Genomic DNA, 18,180 nt, shown 5'->3' with positions numbered 1-18,180 from the left:
AACTCCCTTTCTCTCTTCAAGTGATTCAGCCTTTACAACAGAACTACAATATTATAGCTTCCATATTTGTTTCTACCTCCATGCTGCATCTTGTGCATTTTTGGGCTGTGCCACGCAGAAGTCTCACAAGTTCTCCCTGCAACCCAAAGCTGGATGGAATGACAGCAATGCTCTCAGTGGAAGCAGGGATGTTACCTGCTGCTCCTCTGCCCCATCCCTTCCTTCAGGGGAGGCCTTGGGAGAACTCATGAAGAAACTGAGTTTAAACCTTATCTCAGAGACAGTCAGGCCCCCAGGACATTTATTTTTACACCATAAGCTTCCTCCTACCAGACTGTTGCCTACATATGCATTTAACAGCAGAATAGCACAGGAGTCCAAACTGCTTCTGGAACAATAACAATAGAAAAAAAAATCAGAACTGCAATTAAATTACAGCTCAGGGCCATTTGCTGCACAGGAACTCTTTGCTCTGCAAAGACTTGCTGCAAAGATTCACCTTGTTCTGAGCAACACCATGTGGACTTGGAGCCTCTGCCACTCTTGAGGAGAGATGCCCTGGATTTGTCCACTACCATTTTGACAAGGATAGTGGGAAACACACTTGTTTTCAATTTTTATGTTTTACACTAGAAATTTCAAATTTGTGTACGTTTATATATGTTGTGCACGCAGCTCCTGTTCACCACTGACCAAGCTAGAAGACTCGTGCGTCCTCAGATGTGGGAAATCCTACAGGACAGGGCTTGTGTTGAAAATCTGCCATTTTACAGAGAACACACCACTTTTCAACCAAACCGTGTGGTACCCCCAGGTAATCAGTGCATGAAGAAAGGGGGATTTTCTCATCAATACCAAGCCAGCTACATCCTGCCCCAGAGCAAACTCAAAACAGTAAGTCAGACCCTTGCCTTGACACAAGTCAGCAAAGCTCTGCTGTCTTCAGTTGGGATAAGAGCAGGACCTTGGTTTTTCAGTGCCTCACCACAGTGCTCCTGCAGTATTTTAATAACCTGATCTTCCATTCGTTTTCCAGAAAAGGACTGGTATTGTTTTGAAAACAACAAAATAAAGGCTACTACTCACTGGCTGTCAGATTAATTGTTCAGAACAGGTCTGTGTGCATTGAAAAAAGCCAAGAGTTCAAGGCACAAACCCAGCATTAATTGCAAATAAAAAGCAAGAGTGATGTTCACATCCATTAGCTGCTCTGTCAATAGTGCAGTGATGCTTCAGCATTGCTGGGAAACATCACCCCCACCGAGCAAGCCCAGCCCAACAGGTTGGCACACAGCACATCTGTGTGGACAGGGCTCATGGGGGGGACACCAACCAAACCCTGTCTCATAAATCAGGCATGAGGGAACAAAGCATCAGGGACGGATGGACCTCAGCACAGAGGGGGAGGCTCTGAGTTGCCACCTGCAGCAAAGTCCTTCCAAGGCTTCTGACAGCTTATGACAGCAACAGCATCGTTTGGCCACTTCTACCCTTTCCCATGCCAAATGTTTCCAAAAAGACCCCAACCCCACAGGCCCATGGTGCCTTCAAGCTTTAGGGAGGGTTCCCAAGCTTTCAGGATATGCCAGCACTTCCCCCGTGGCTGGCACCAGTCCCCTCAGAGCAGTCACTTGTAGCCTTTCAGCAGAGCAAACCACACACAGCAAACCCCTGCAGCAGCTCTTCCTGAGGGCATGGGACAGGGATAAGGGGCTGCCAAGGACACCACTCCCTACAGCTGTGCTCAGGGACATATCCTGTGTGGATCCCACTCTGAATGCTTCACCATGTGGCCCCCACCTGAGCCATCATTCTCACAAGGCAGATGCTCATTCCACACATGGGACTTTCACAAGCCCACCAAGTGCCTGGTGAGGCATTTAAGTGTCTGGAGCTCCTCTGTAATTTCTTATGTTAAAAAACTTCATATTTCTCACCCAGCATCTCCTTTAGGCAGCTTAATGGTTCAACTCAGCAGCTTCACAGCCCTTCAAAACTTTCAATCAAGACAAAAATCTTTACTCATAAACTCAGCCTACCTCCAACCTCAGCCACACTGCAAACCTCAGATTTTGGGGGCTATCCCTTATTTAGACCCACCCCAGGGCCATCAGGTGGAGTGCTGAAATGTAACAAGCTCATCCCTGTTTCTGGGCAGCTAATGGTAAATTGGGCAAAAGATTTATTGGCCCTGAAGTGATTAATGCAGCTGAGAGTACCCCTAGGCCAGAGGGTGCAGGGAGGATCCAGTCCCACCTGTCCCTAATGTGTGCCATGAAAGGCTGGTCAAGAGAAGGTGTCCCTGGTTAGCAGCACCTTACCCCGTGGTTGCATTTTGTGAAAAGCCTCGGGCTCCTGGGAAGAAGCCTCAGTCAATAATCAGCTCCTTCAGCTGCTGCTCTGCAGCAGCCACTGCCTCACAGCCCGTCGGCTGGCAGGGAACTGCTGCATTCAGAGTCATTAAAGAAAGTAGAAACCTGTGTTCCTGGGTTCCTGCTGCATTGCATATCATAGGAAGAAAAATGAAGAAAAAGCCCACATTAATTACTGTTGGCTTAAATAAATGTGTTTATGTTTGCCATGGCAGCAGCCAGCGGCTGGTGACACAGACACCCCTTCTCGGAAGCTGCTCCAGCAGAGCTTCCCAGGGGCTCAGCAAAACCTGGAGACAAAAGGGACATTCCAGCCTCTCAGCCCTAATGAAAACAGAGCTCATTAACATGATCAAAAACTTCAGTGTTTTCAACCAGTTCCTATCCGGAATGTGCGCTTTCAGTGATTGCTTAATGTTTGGGAAGGTAAAAAGGAATTTCCCAAAAGCCCATCTGGGCTGTGGCACTGATTTCTCCCTGGAGCTCCCATGTCAGGGTGCTGGTGGCTGCAGGAAGCACTGTTGCCATCAGTCATTCACACTATTTTATTGTCCTGGAGGAGGAAAATAGCATGGTAACTAATTCCGCAGCTTCAGTTGTGGTTTTGCTTTTATTTTATTTATAAGTAATTGTGGAGTGAGAAAAATGAAAGATAGCACTTGGGCTCTATCTTAATAACTCCTTTGCCCACCACTGTGCCCATGCTATAATCTGTAGACCTATCTGCACTCTCAGTAAACTCTTTAAAGATTTAATCAAACAAATTAATCCCTTAACTCGCCTGTTCCCTCATAGCTGTCATTCAGGAGGCAGCTTATTTTCTGATTTCTAAGAGCCCGATTTCTGCCAAGTGCAATTTTAAATGACACAGTCCTTAAAAAATGCCCAGATAAAAGATTTGCTCTGAAACCCCCAGTCTATATCATGGAGTTTGCTGTAAATGAAATTGAGATCCATTTAAATTCAACCCCATGCCACTGAGCTCTGTGAAAGGCAGGGCCTGCTCAGAGCTGTGGGAGGGGGTGATGGGATTTAGCAGCACTGGATCTCCTCCCAGCCCCACTGCTGGCTGCTCTGACCTTGGCCAAATCATTTAAACGCTCTATGCTGTTTAGTCATCTGTAAAATTAGTATATTACTATTTACCTACCTCCAAGAGATAAAGTGAAGGTCACCATTTGTGAAATACTTGGAGACCCTTGGGGGAACAGAACTTAGGTCGTGTCTGCTGGTTCCCAAACAGCACCCTGAGCCAAATCCTGCAAATCCCAGGTCTTTGGCTGATCTGAGGGAAGAGATCCCAGTGCCATGGGGTAAGCAGCATCTGGATGAGGGCCAGCAGCCGAGATGGGTGTTTGTCAGGTCTAGTAACAAATTACTGTTTCTAGAAAACTAACCTGGATCAGCTCTGCAAAGAGTTCTAAGGTTTAAATCATGAATTGAACTATTTTCACTTGAAATGGCAAAATAAACAGCTCAGTGCCTGCTGAAACTCTGCAATGTTCGTCATTTAAACAGGAATGAAACTGGAAAACCTTTAATTGGTTCCACCAGCCATTTTTCCTGGAAACACATCCCATCCTACAGACTGCACAGGCACTGCTTGAATTGCTGATGGAAATGGCCTTGGGATCTGATGTACCCAGTGGCTGCTGAGCCATGTCATAGCTTTTCTTTTTTACCCAGATGTTAAGGATGCAAAGAGATGCCAATACCTGCTAATAGGCAACTAAAAAAAGCTTTATGCAGAAAATGTAAATTTAAATTTTTGTGCTTCAGTATCTTTCAGTCTTTTCTTTATAGCTGCACCCAAAAGTGACGCTCAAAGAGGTGAGCTGGAGGCAAATGCCTTGGGTTCAATGCTGTGCCCAGGTCAGTCCTCTTACACAGATTTTTACCAGTGTTGAGGTAAAGTTTTTGTCAGACAAGTAAGGACTCATCTGGATCAGATTTAGGGGCTGAAGTGCTGTGTTAGGATTAAACCAAACAGAAACAAATACATGGCAGAGGTGGGCAGGCATACGAAAAAGAAAAAACACCCTCACACTACACTGATGGGCAGTGCCTGGCACTGCACTGAGCCCAGTCTGCTCTCCTTTATCTCCAGTGGCCATGTATGGAGAACAGGCTGCTGGAGAGGCAGGTTAACAGAGCCACTGCTGGCTTCACATCTGTGGCCCTTTCTTTCATGCTTTATAGGCAGTTGTCACGTTCTTCAATCTCGTGGGTTGCTGTTGGGAGAGCATTCCACCAATACGGTACAGTGTCCACCCGGCTCCTCCAGAAGGTGGCCAAGAATGAGGAGACTTCCTAGGTCCAGAAATCTCGAGCATATGGTTAAAACCAAGTACAGTGACACAGGCACCTGCCCACACAGACCTCTCTGTCTCCAGCTCCATGGGGCTTTTGCAGGAGCTGCTCTGTCAGGGCACGGAGCTTCCCACAGAAATCGCTGTATCATTAACCCGAGCTTGGCTTTGAACCAGGGCTTTAAGAGTTTATACAAGCAGTAGCTAAAAGGCATTTAATAGTGCACTACAGCCAGTAAGCAATGAATTATTTAGAATATTTTACTAAGAATAATTGCTGTTTTTAAAGAGATTTTTTTCCCAATCTTCCCTGGGGCCTGTAAATGATTTCATGGTAGTAATAGCAAGTAAGAAAAAACCCCAAAATACAAAGCCATCTAATAGAGACTGCCTGGGATCAGCTAAACCATGATGCAGAGGAGGAAGAGTATCTCAAATGTGGTTTCAGAGTTTGTTTCTTAATTAAAGTAAGTGCACAACCACAGACAATAAAGCAAACAGAGTGCCAAGAGCCAGGCTCACAGCCCAGCAAGTCTGGGCAGGATTGTGTACACTCTCACACTCTTAAAGTTGTGGTAACTCCCCCAAAATGCTAAATAAAAAAATAAATCTTGCTGAGGTCCTCATCCTCAGCCTGAGATCCAGTGGGTTCTCCCCAACACAAATCCATGAGCAGCCCCTGCCCCGCTGTGGCACAGCTTCACCTCGGCATAGCCATGACACAGCTGTCCCTAAGCACATGCACTTCATTTTGTCTTCCTTTTAGCTCACAGAACTGTCAAAAATAAACAAAATAATTGGATTTTTTGCAGTTAATTGTGTACTTTTCTCACTGCTGATCTACAACTGCAGTTTTCAGTGGGTGGGCTGGGGGCTCTGGAGCTGAATTTTGGCACAGAGCCTCTTCCCAGTGGTCAGCGAGGAACAGCCAAAGGCCAGAGCACCAACCCTGCCTTGGATGGTGCCATGAGCTGGGGATGGCAGGGTGCCACAGCCTGGGGACAGCAGGGGGGACAAGGCTTTTTCCTGGGGATCCAGTGCAAGTTACTCCAATTGCATGGAAGTAAAGGCTGATGTTCAAGTTACCCACCTGGCCCTGGTCCTGCTCAGGCCAGGGCTGAGGCTTCCAGCAGTACTTGGAGGATGCTCTGCCTGCCCAGAGCCCCCTCTCCTGGAAATTCATCAGCTGCTGTTGCAAAAGCAAAAGAAATGTTTGTTATTTATGTGCTACAGCAGGTTGTGAGCAGTGCTGGGGGAAAGGGTGCAAGAGAGGAGCATCAGAGGTTCACTGCCCAGTGATTTGAGAGGGGTTAAACTCAAGCAGAGCTTGACTTTTGGAAAGTCATCCTTTCCTGTAATTCCAGGTGACAAAACTCTTTCTTCAAAACACAGGTGGGAAGGGGACGCTTCACTCAGGACACTGAAGAGTCCAGAAGTGAAAGGAAAAACAAACCCACCTCCAAAAGCTCAGTTAAAAAAAAAATCCAAGGGTTTTCCACCTGCCAGTCATTTCCTGTGGATTACAAATGCTTCCTCGAATTAATAGCACTCTGCTCTGTGAGTGTCTACTAATGATAAGCTCCAGGCAAAAGACCCAGAGCAGGGAGCTCTCCATTGATCCTGGTATTGATTTTTTTATCTTTTTCCCTGTTGTTATTGTACATGCAAATGGTTGGTAATGACTCAACATTACGACCACTCTCTTCAAGTGACATTTAGGAAAAAATTATTGAATTAGAGGGTCTAATATGCTGCTGCCCCTCTCTGTCCCCTGTGCTGGGCCAGGCTGGCCTCAGCCCTCTCCTCCCTGGCAGCATCAGAGCGGGACAGGGCTCACTCACTGTTTATCTTTATTCTCACCAAAATTTTGCCCTATTGTGTACTGAACCAGGCACCCTTGGTTCCTCTTGCTCCCCTCCAGCCTTGAAAATCCTCCATGGATGGGGGGATGAGGTGAGAGACACGGACTGACCCACCCTTGGCATCCCCCACCCCACAGGCAGGATCCTGACCTGAGAGGTGATTTCAGCTCTCTGCACTGAAGCACAAAGCTCCAGCACTGGGTGCAGGGAAGAGCAAATTCGTGTTCACAATGTTGCTGGAAGCCTCAGCCCTGGCCTGAGCAGGACCAGGGCCAGGTGGGTAACTTGAACATCAGCCTTTACTTCCATGCAATTGGAGTAACTTGCATTGGATCCCCAGGAAAAAGCCTTGTCCCCCCCCTGCTGTCCCCAGGCTGTGGCACCCTGCCATCCCCAGCTCATGGCACCATCCAAGGCAGGGTTGGTGCTCTGGCCTTTGGCTGTTCCTTGCTGACCACTGGGAAGTGGCTCTGTGCCAAAATGATTAGACAGGAACCACTTTCAGTCATGTACCTTCAAACCAGTAAGTTGTTGGGGCTTTTTAGGGCCGTAATTTTAATCCCCCTAAAGCAATCACTCACTGCATTTTTAATACACATTTTACTTATCAGTTTGAATAAGAACATGGATTTATTCCTTCCACTGTTTGCTGCTACCTGCTTGCTTTGCCTAGGAAAATTAACATGTTAAGTGATAGATCTCTTTCCTTCCCTCTTTCTTCAGTACCTTTGCTTGGGACCAGTGAATTTTGTGCCGTATTCCCCAAAAATGATGGCAAAGAACTGCTAGTTTTCCACAAGCCTCCCCATTTTCTTTCTGCTTTCCCCCCTGTAACATGCAAACAATGAAGCCGTGTATCCAGCCCAACATGCTACTGTCAACACAAACCAGAAGAACAAAAACCCCAGAAGCACCAAATAAATTTTGTTGAATCTTATTAAAAATAGAGCCCTGTGAGAAATGCCAAGTCTGGGTGTTAGAGGGGAGGGAGGACACCTGCAGTCTCTGGTGCTCCTCCATCCCAGACAGCTCTGGATTTCAGCTGGAAAGACAAAGACTACAGATATTCTTGGGAAATTCCTGACGTTTTCTCCCTCTGGATGGGCCAGAAGTTATCATTAAAGCAGTCTTTCCTCTGGTGTTTTGGTATGTCTTTTTTGGGAACCTCCTCAGTGCAGGCAGAGCCAAGTTTTCCCTGTGGCATCCATCACCCACAGCTCAGCTAGTCACGAGGGATGGCACAAAACCCACTTAGATCCCTCTCTTTGCACTCAAGCAAGTAAATTACTTGCTAAATAGCAAGGGATTGGGGCTTTTTTCCAAAATTTTGTAATGTTTTACAAATTGAGTCCTGCAACAGAGAGATGGTTTATTCTTGCCCCAAAGAGCAGCCTGGCTCAGGAGGTGATGGGGACATTTGACTCAGAAATGGTCTGTGGCAGAACAAGCTGTCCCACCTTGGGGTACCCCGGCACAGCAGTTTTTGGAGCAGATGGAAGAGCAGCTTGTGGCTGGGGGAAATGCTGGGAGTGGGGTCAGACCTCGGCTTTGTCCCATCACCGCCCTGAGGAAAGGCCCAGGGCAGGGGACAGTGGAGGTGTTCGACCTCCTGACAGTGTCCGTGCAGCTCCCACAGCCTCAGCCCTTCCCATGGCCACAGGGCTCAGCCAAAATGAAGTGACCACAGCCCTGCCCCAGGAGGGTTTGCAAAAACCCAGGAGGTTTCTGAGCAAAGGTGTCAGCGAGGTTAACGACACTAAAGGAAAATCATCATCCTGTGCTGTGCCTCATTGAAGAGGTGACCCCTGACACCCCAACCCCAGCAGGAGAGGAAGAAATAGGTGAGAAGTGGGACAGAGGGCAGCAGGAGCCCTGAGGAGCTGTGCTGATCCCTGGAGGAAAGCTCCCTTTCCCCAGCTGTCTTTAAGGCACGCAGAGCTGTAAATGCCTCACGCACATCACATTAGTCTGATGACTCTCCAAGATGTCTAGACTGCTGTTGGAGCTGATAGGAAGCTGGCATCATCCGAGCTCTTTGAGCCTTTCTTGCTTTTTCTTTTTTTTAACTGGTAATAAGATTCTTTTCATATTATGCACTGCTGGAAAGTCCCATTCGCATGCAGACAGCTGCTGTGTTTATAGACACCATCCAAAATGCAGCTAAACACGACAGCTCGCTTCAAGCCGAGCAGCAGGCATTTGTTACACTGATTATTTCCAGAGGGATCCCAGGAGCTCTCAGCATTTCCCCTATTTTAAAGTCAAAGCCTCGTCCTTATGCAAAGACAAAAGTCCCACATGGAAACACACTTTGGGAAGAACCTGAAAGGGAAACAAAATCCTTAAACTGAATGACAGCCTGAACACCAGCAGCTCCCATTAATGTTTACCAGAAATACAAATGCTGAACTGAACAGGCTGCTCCCTGTGAGGGTTTGAGGGTCATTCTGAGAGCACAAGAAAGTGTTGAGCTTGCCTTTAGTGCTGAGCAAACCCAATACTTGAAATCCTTCCTTGCAGATCTGTAGAGCTAAAATGAAACTAAAGTAGGGAATTACATCAAGACTGCCTCCATTAAAAGCCAAGTCCATGAGACAGGCAGTTTGGGTGGGTTCCTTCCAAGCAATTTTCCCCCACTATAACACAACAGGAGTTATTTTACAGAAGAAAACAAAGGATAAGAGAGGTAATCTGAAATGCAGTGAAACTGCATATCCCCCAGATGGAAACCCTACATTAAAGCAAACAGGTAAGTTATGGTTATGATACAAAATACAGCTGGTGAGGGAGAAAAGCATCTTAAAGGTATTTGAACATATTTGGTGAGGATGCTTTTGTTGCAGAGCGATGCAGATGCTGCCGATGACGAAGCCCTGTCTCCCACCTCTCCATGCTGGCTTTGCCTTCATCCCAGCCCACTCCTTCAGCAGCCCCTCTGCCCTTGTAAGCCAGCATCAGGTACAAAGCAGGTTTTAATCCAAACCAGTGTGGTGTGGGAAGAGGAGCAGGAGCAGCTCCACACTCACAAGCTCTGTCCTCGGTGCTTTTGTCCATGGCACAGGGCTGGTCACACCTCAGGGGCACTGGGGTGCCTGCTCTGCGGCTGCACAGCTTTCCACCTGAAACACGCTCATCCCAGCTACATATTCCCTCGGATATAGCAAAGTACACAGTGCCCTCTCCTGCCAGGAGCCTGTGTTTGTTCAAATACTCCCCCTCACCGGTCTTTTTGTCCCTTTTTAAGGAATGCAAATAATTCCATGCCTTGTTTTTAAAGAATGTTGGTTACAAAGTGTCACAGAGCTTGAAATAAGGGTGGGATTTTTCCTCTCCGGGCGTTTGGGCTCCGGCAGCGCCTGCAGCCCCAGCCCAGCCCCAGCCGTGACATCTAGCGGGTGATCGGCTGAGCACTGCCCTTCTCTGGAGAGCAGAGAGAAAAGGTCCTTTCCCCCTTCGCACACATCCCCGTCCCTCTGACGGCTGTCCCACCGGGAAGGGCTCCCGGCAGCCCCAGCCCCGCCACGGGGCCGTAACCCGGCCCTGGGGGAGGATGAGGGGGATGCCACGTTCAGCTTCAGCCGGCAATGAGCCAGAGAAACTAAAACGTGCTCACGGTTCTTTGCTGGGGTCACAGGAAGGAGACTCCAGCTCTATTTTTCAAGCAGCTTCCAGCTGCCCAAAGGCAAGCACCGTTGTTTTCTGTGATGCTGTCTGGCTGCAGCCCTAGACTTTTATTTATGCACAGAAGCATTATGTGATGCAGACGGGCAATATCCAATATTCCTGACAAGCCCCAAAGCTTAAAAAGCTCAAGTCCTTATGGCATCGAGCCACACACACCTGTTCCTCCTCTGCTGGAATGTGGCAGCACCTTTGTATAAGAACATGCATCATAAAAAGGCAAACTAAGATTAAAAGTGTAATTAGATTTCAAAATCAAGTTACGAACGTTTGCTTTTTATTATTTTGTGTCTATTTTTTTTTTTTTTTTTTTTTTTGGTAAAACAATTGCGATCAAACAATACAAGATTGCTGCCAGAAGTTTAACAGAGCTCAGACTCAGGACATGGGCAGGTGCCTGGGTCCAGATCCTGTCCCAGCCAAAGCTGGTCCATCCTGGTTCACTTTCTGCAGGTGCACAGAGAACATTTTCTTTGTTTCCTTTTATTCACCATATTTAGCACAATAAAGAGTTTGTTCAGAGTTAAAACCCAAGTGGGATTTGAAAAAAACGTACAAGAAACTGTTTTAATTTTTAATTCAGATGCAAGAGGAAAACAAGAGATGAGGCTATGACATTCATTATTCCAACATCATGGAAGTCCAGGCTGAAAAAAAACCCAGCAAGAACAAAACTTTCAATTCATTAACAGCAAACCAAAAGAGCATTAAAGTAATTCATTCCACACACAGCTCCGACTGCATCCTGCAGAAGAGGGCAGCAGCTCCCAGCAGTGTTTCCCCATACCAGGACATGTTCTCCAGCCCAGCTGCACCAGGGCCTCATGGAGAACAGGGTGATTTGGGAGCACAGTGGTGGGTTCAGGTCGTGCCAAGCCCAGCCATTCCAGAGCACACCTGGAAATGCCTTTTGAGCAGCTCTTGGCTACCTGCACAAACCACACAGCTACTTTAACACACTGGAAGAGCTGAGCCTGGCACAAGGAGATGCTCTGCCAGCTGTGTGCAGATCCCTCTGCTTTCTCCCTTGCTGGCTGCTGAGCTCAGCTCTAGCCCCAGGCTGAAGGTGAGAAAGTGCTGATTAACCCAGTTTACAACAACACTCCAGCTGTGTAGCTGACAGGGACTTGGACAACAGCAGGTAGTGACCAGACGAGAGGGAATGGCTTCAAATTGGCAAAGGATGGGTAGATGTTAGATATTAGGAAGAAATTCTTCCCCGCGAGGGTGGTAAGGCCCTGGAAAATGTTGCCAGAGAAGGTGTGGCTGCCCCGCTCCTGGAAGTGCTCAAAGCCAGGTTGAATCAGGCTTGGACCAACCTGGGATAGTGGAAAGTGTCCCTGCCCATGGCAGGGGGTGGAACTGGACTACCTTCAAAGTCCTTTCCAACCCCAACCATTCTATGACTCTCTAACTCTGCCATCAGTTTTTGTGTGAAGGAAGTTGTGAGCTTTTACCCAGACACTGCACAGTTCCAGGGCTGATCGACGTCCCTTTTGGAACAGTCACATCTCCTGTCTGTAGTGCAAAGGATACCCCACAAAAGGCATAGCAAGGGGACTCTGGTCTCTCTTCTAGAGCTCAGAGGCGATTGCAGGGGAACAGGCAGCTGGCACAGGACCAGAACCGAGGGAGGCTGAGTCCCACAGCTTGCCTGGAGGAACTATTTCAAGCATGTTAAATTTTAACCACACATGGCATCGTCTCTGCGCTCCAGGGAGAGGTCACAGCAGAGAATCACAAGCTCCATCCCAAGTCAGTCCAAAATAAGAAACAATTTTTCAAAACATCCCAGCTCTCTGCAAGATAAAAGTCTGGAACAGAGCTCTTCCTCTGCCTCAGGGCAAAAATAAAAAAATACACAGTCTTTTTCATTGCTGACCTTTACATTGTCAGGAAACTAATACAAGCAATCTTCTTGGAGAAGCCACAGGGAAGGTGAAAGGAGAACCTGGCATATGAATAAATGTAAATCCAGAGTGGTGTGGGGGAGGAAATCAACATATGGTGCTCTGCCTCATCGAGATCATAACTGGGAGAGGAAGCACAGAGTAGATGAGATTCCAGCTCTGACACCCCACTGATGTTGCTCTGAGGTACTTTGGGTTCCTATCCTGGAGCTTGGCAGCCACCCTGTAAAAGAGGCACAGAACTAAGGGCTGCTTGTTCCCAGGTCCCAGCCCCATGTGCTGCAAACCTGCTGCCTCCAACAGGTCTCCCCCTGTCAGTCATGTGAATCAGTTCCAGTAATACACAGGGCTTGGGGACCGCAACCAGAGGTCAGCTCCGAATTTCCCATTGAGCTCCCTGATTTCACCCACATGGTGTTGTTTTAACAGTGTGACTGCAATGGGGACCACGAGGTCGGACTCCTCCCAGTCCCTCAGCTCCCAAACAGGGACCCCGTTGGCTGCCCTGCTTCTCCATTCTGCCTTAGCAGAGACGCCAGACCAGCTCCCTCCCAGCCTCCCGAGGGCAGCAGCACCGGGATCGCTTCCTCGCCAGGCAGGCAGATGTGCTTGTGGAAATCAGGTCTGTGCAAGAGCAGCTGCTGGTCGGCACAGCTGTGCCTGTCCTTTGGGGTAGGGCGAAAACAGATTAATCAATGAAACCTAATCTGGTTCATCAGAAACTACAGCCATCTGTCAGCTTATTAATAGGCACAGAACTCCTGTAAAGCACTGCCATTAATACTGCAGGAAGATCTTTGTTTGGAAGAAAAGTGTAGGTTGCAGCAACTGCAGCACTGGGTGGGGAAGGGTGGTTGATGGTGGAATTTAAACCAGTTTATTATTTCACTTCTGCAAAATCAAATTAGTGGATTCCTCCCCACCTTCCTCCAGTACAGCATCTTCCCCCTCAGACAGCTAAGCCTTACTTACTCGGCTTTTATATATTACACCGCAGGCCTTCTTTAGATTCCCAAAACTGGCACATGCCTGCTCATTTCTAAGGACTCTTCCTACTGAAGGGAATGTAGGTTAAGATGGGAAAATGTCTCAATAACCTCCCAGACCCAATTTCTGCCAGGAACACATCCCAGCTTTGTCAGGTGGGCAGAGGGAAATGTGAAGAGGTTTTCAGAATGAGACCTGTAAAACACTTACAGAAACACAGCAGCACTTAAACCAGTTCATTTGCATTTCTTATAATCATGAGACTGAACATGTGGGGATGAGGGAGAGAAAACATCTTTCCAGATTATTTTAAACCATCAGAGATGATTATTTCTGAGACATGCATTTAAACTGCAAGGGTTGCTCTTCCTTTAGTTATAACCGAGTTATTTTTGTGCTGTGCTTGATTCTCATGTGAGAACAGGCAGCTAAAATAAACACTCTGTATCTATTCACATCAAAGTTTTTCCGAAAGGAATTGAAATACTGCTGATGTGGCCTATTTTTCCTTAACCTCCAGCTTCTTGTCCTTGAAGCATCGTGACCGGAGGAGTCGCCTCCCTCGCTGCACCGCTGCGATTTGCTCGCTCTGAAGCTGACGCAGTGGATGCTCCAGGGATGAGCAGCATGAGCCATTTTACATCCATGCAATTTTTCTCATGCCTCACCAGCTGGGCACAGCACAGCCAAAACACACATTACAGGCTTCTGCTGTGTCCCTGCTGCCTGCAAAGGGGATACCCCCCTCTCCCTGCACAGCCCTGGGACTGGGACAGTGCTGCAGAATTCCCCTTCCAGCCAGGGAGTTAAATTTAAGGGTGGGCAGCTCTCAAATGGGCCACCTGCAGGTGTCAGAGAAGCTACAACCAACCGAGCTGGGGTAGGCGAGCAGCAGTAGCTCCTGGAGATGGCAAAAAACCAGCCATGGTGACAATGGGAGTGGGCAGCAGATGGGTACAGCAGCTCAAGACCTCAACCTGCTGCACACAAAAAGCAAAGCTGGAGGCTGAAATAAAATCCCAGCTCTGGCAAAATGGACCCTTTCCAAGTCCTTGAAAAGCTCCAAACAGCAGTGGGGAGGAAGAAAACAGGACCTGTGTCAAGGCAGAGCAAGACAGACACAAACAAGGTCCCCTCTTGAGCAGAAGAGGCACTGAGTGGGTAACAGCGCTGGAGGGCCTGGGGACAGTCGGCTGGGCAGCTCAGCAGGCTCCTGCTGAGGAACCATGATTGAGGAGAACTCTCCTTCAAGGTATCAAAACTTGCCCAGCCAGAAGACTCCCAAGAAACCAACACAGCTCTAAGTCATGTTTTGTGGGATCAGGAAAAGACAGGACACGTCCCAGGGGATGGCAGTGACAGCTTCGCTTGCCCTGGGGACTTGGCAGCAAACCCTCACAGCACCACCTGGCAGCTCTGAGGATGCTGATGGCCAGATAGAAGGCCGAGTACAAATCTATAATTGCAAGGTAGAGGATTTTAAACACTATGAGGCGTCAGGGAAGGCATCCTTTCCTACAGCACGTAACCAAGTGCAGGGTCTGTGGATGCTGCTGTAATCAATGCCTCCCTGCATCACTGGGAACAGCACCAGGATCCAGCACTACAGGATTAGGTAGGCAATTATTCAGTTATCCAAACTCATTTTCATGTAAGGTGCTTGAGGAACTCCAGAGCATCTAAAAGACTTTTTGCAGGGCTGCACAGAGCTCTTGAAAAGCCTCTGGTCTATTGTGTATTTTCCCTTTTTGCCTTAATCCAATATCAAGCATTTCTCCAGGGAATAATGTGCAGGCTGCTCAGCAGCATTAGCAGTAAGTCATTATTCTTCACAAATTGCAAGTCATGAATTTTAACAACTCTGAGGAAAGTGTTCATTAGTATTTTCCCAATTTCACGACTAGAAATTGAATAGAAATTTACCCATAGCTTGTTATCAAAGCCAAAAGGCAGCAGCATTTCCAAGTTTCACTTTCCAAGGACTGCTGCTCTGCTATTGTGTAGTTAAAAGGAATGAATGTTTTAAATATAACATTGTTAATTAGTTAAAAGTTACAAGTATGTCATGCAAATTGACATAAACCAGAAAATACCTCAACGTGCAGCATTTGAACAGATGGCAAGTGGGTAATGTCAAATTACACTTTGCCTTGCGTAAAGAAAAAAAATCCATTTAATCTTTAACTTCCTGAAGTATTCCTCAATTTCTTCTAAGTAAAGGAACTGTTTGTAGGATTTTAGTCTTTCTTTTTTTTTAATATCTTTGCCGTATTCTTCTTCTATTTTCCCCTGCAGTACAAGGGAACTGCAATTCAAGCAGAATCATCAGTGTCTCCTAAAATACATTGCATTGCCATTTGCTGTTACACTACTGGAGCATTCCACTACAAAAACAAAACCCTAAAAAAACCAATCAACCCACAAACTGACTCCTTTGGCCATATGGTTATTTATACTTATTATAAATTAGTATAACTAAAAATTTCAGCTTTTAATACATAACACCAAAGACTGGAAACATATTGGGGGTGCCAATACTTGTATTTATGGGAACATATGTTTCAAAAGGCTAACTTTAAAAGACTAGAACTTTTCTAAGGGGGGAATTAATCTTGTGGTTTACAGTATCTGTGTTTCTACCAGCCTGGAGCAGAACAGAGCACTGCAGTTGGAGTTTCAGGGGATGCTTTGGAAACTGGGACAGCAACGTAAGTGGTACAGGCTGGGGGGAGATGGGGATGAGAAATGCAGAGAGAGCAAAGGAAGATACAGAGAGAAGAAATGAAAAGCTCCAAAGAGCAATGGAGAAGTTCTTTGGAACCTTTGGGGAAATGCACGGGTGGAAATAAACAGGAGTGCGTCACTGGGAAATGGAGCTAAACTGGGGGAGAGAGAAAGGCCAGTCCCGGTGTCAGCACAGGCTCCTGTTGAGGTGAAACGGGAAACCCAACCCAATTAGAAAACCTTGGCTGCCAATTATGCAGTGAGCAGTTGTTACAAACACGACGGGACCCCCAGGAGCTCTGCACTGCCCTGCTAATGCCAGGGACACTTTCTCTCACCACTGGAAAAATCTTTGGGACTCTTGACACAATCCCCTCCCAAGCCAGCCTGTGCAGTGCACTGGGGCAGCGCTCTGGTACTTTTCAGGTGGCTTTGAGTGATGCTCTAAATGCCTGAGTGGTTTTAATCTCAGGATGCCATGCCTGCTGGAGTGTTTTACCAGCCATCCCAGAGGTGCCACAGGTATTACCTGGGCTTTAACGAGAGTGCTGAGCTCCTACCTGCATCCCAAAGCAGCTGTTGCAGGTAGAGACAAACACAGAAACAAGGAGACAGCACTGCACCTCCCTACGGCTCCCACCTGCACTCTGTGCCTGGGAGCAGAGGTGCTGTTCCTCCCACTGAAGGGATATTCTTCACTCATGGAGAGAGAGGAGGTCTCTTACAAAGCCATTCGCTCCTCTGCATTATAATTAGCCTCCCTACAGCACTCCCAGAAGAACACACTAGTTTCAAGAAATACAGTAACTACCTTGATACAGCATTAATGACACAGTTAAGTATCAACAAAATAACCCCTGTTCTTTTAACCCACTGCAGAACTGTCACATAAACAAATAGCATGTTACTTAAACCTGTACCAACCTAAAACTATACTTTGTATGATAAAAACATGTGGTTCATTATTTGCTCTTCCAGCCAGATTAACTGTAAGAGAGGCCACCTACCTGAGAGGTGTCACCAAAGCAGCCAATGGTGTGTAAGCAGAAAGCACACAGATGTTTTTCTCCTTCCCCAAAGAATAGCAAGCAGCTTGTTTTAAGACCGAACATGAATGAATCAAAAACCCGGAGTCTTACCCCACAAGGCTCATGGAATGAGACAGCCCTGCTCTGTTCCAAGCCCCAGGCAGCACTGCAAATCTTCATTCCCAAGTGCCTCCTGGCCAACCCCTTCCATGCACTCATATGAGTGCATCACTGAACAAGAGCCTGTTTCATTGCCACCTTCCCACCAAGCAATCACAAATGAGCAGGTTTTTCATTTGAATTCCAGCACTTGCTTTCTTCTTTTTTTCTACTCTCTTTTTTAGACCTCATTGCTATGAAGAATATCAACTTCTGAAGTCCCGCTTTCCTCAAAAAATATTTGAGTCTTGTTTAATCACACCGCTTCCTCCTTACTTTTTTAAAACTGTCCTGCCAGCATCGAGAACTTGCAGGAAACATAAAGAAAAGGTATTGCATAAGTGAGGAATGTTCTTGGGTAATGCTTTGTAAAGCACTTCCCCGCTCACACATCATCCTGCTTGATTTTTTTGTTGCTGTTGGTCTGTATTTAACAGATTAAATCTTCCTTGTAGCCCAAACAACAACCTGAAAAACATCCCATCATCTAATACAGGGATGCTTTGGGATGTACTGGGCATCCCTGCTTTATCCAGATACTCTATTGCAAAGCCCTGTAGAGAAGAGGTAAAACTTCCATGTTCTCCACATAAGAAATTAACACTGCTGTAAAAAGAATTTCAGACTGTCCCAGGTGAAGCTTTCACAACAACAAAGGCTGGCTGAGAGCCCTCACCCTGGATCTGGGAAGGCAGCTGTTAATCCTCCCTTTAATATCAGAAACCCTTCATTAAATCCAGGAGATCAAAGCAGCAGTTCAGTTTTACTCCCCATTCCCCGGAGCTAGAGTAGACAGCTCTGCGAGGTGCCTGGAAACCTCATCACTGTCTTTGCAAAAATACTCACATCGTCCTCAAAAGAAGCACAGTGGAACTATTTTTTCAAGCTTCTACCATTTAAACAACAACTCCCCCCCCACCCCCAGTAAGTTTCAAAACACACTTGGCAGCAAAACCAAGCGCTGTTAATGTGCCCCAACATTCCAGTTGTTCAGGAAAAAGCTGCTCCAAACATTTTCTTAAAGTTTTTTCATGCCAACACTTATATTTCGGTTAACTGGAAGCTAAAGTGGTACCTGAAACTGCATGTTTTGAAAGAAGTAATCTATACATGATTGGTTAAATAAAACATTCCACTTCAACACAGGA

This window comes from Corvus kubaryi, unplaced genomic scaffold, assembly GCF_017639235.1.
Source record: "Corvus kubaryi isolate FWS band 111438036 unplaced genomic scaffold, C.kubaryi_AGA036_p1.0 split2-37374, whole genome shotgun sequence".
NCBI lineage: Eukaryota > Metazoa > Chordata > Aves > Passeriformes > Corvidae > Corvus > Corvus kubaryi.
This window is presented reverse-complemented; position numbering follows the sequence as displayed.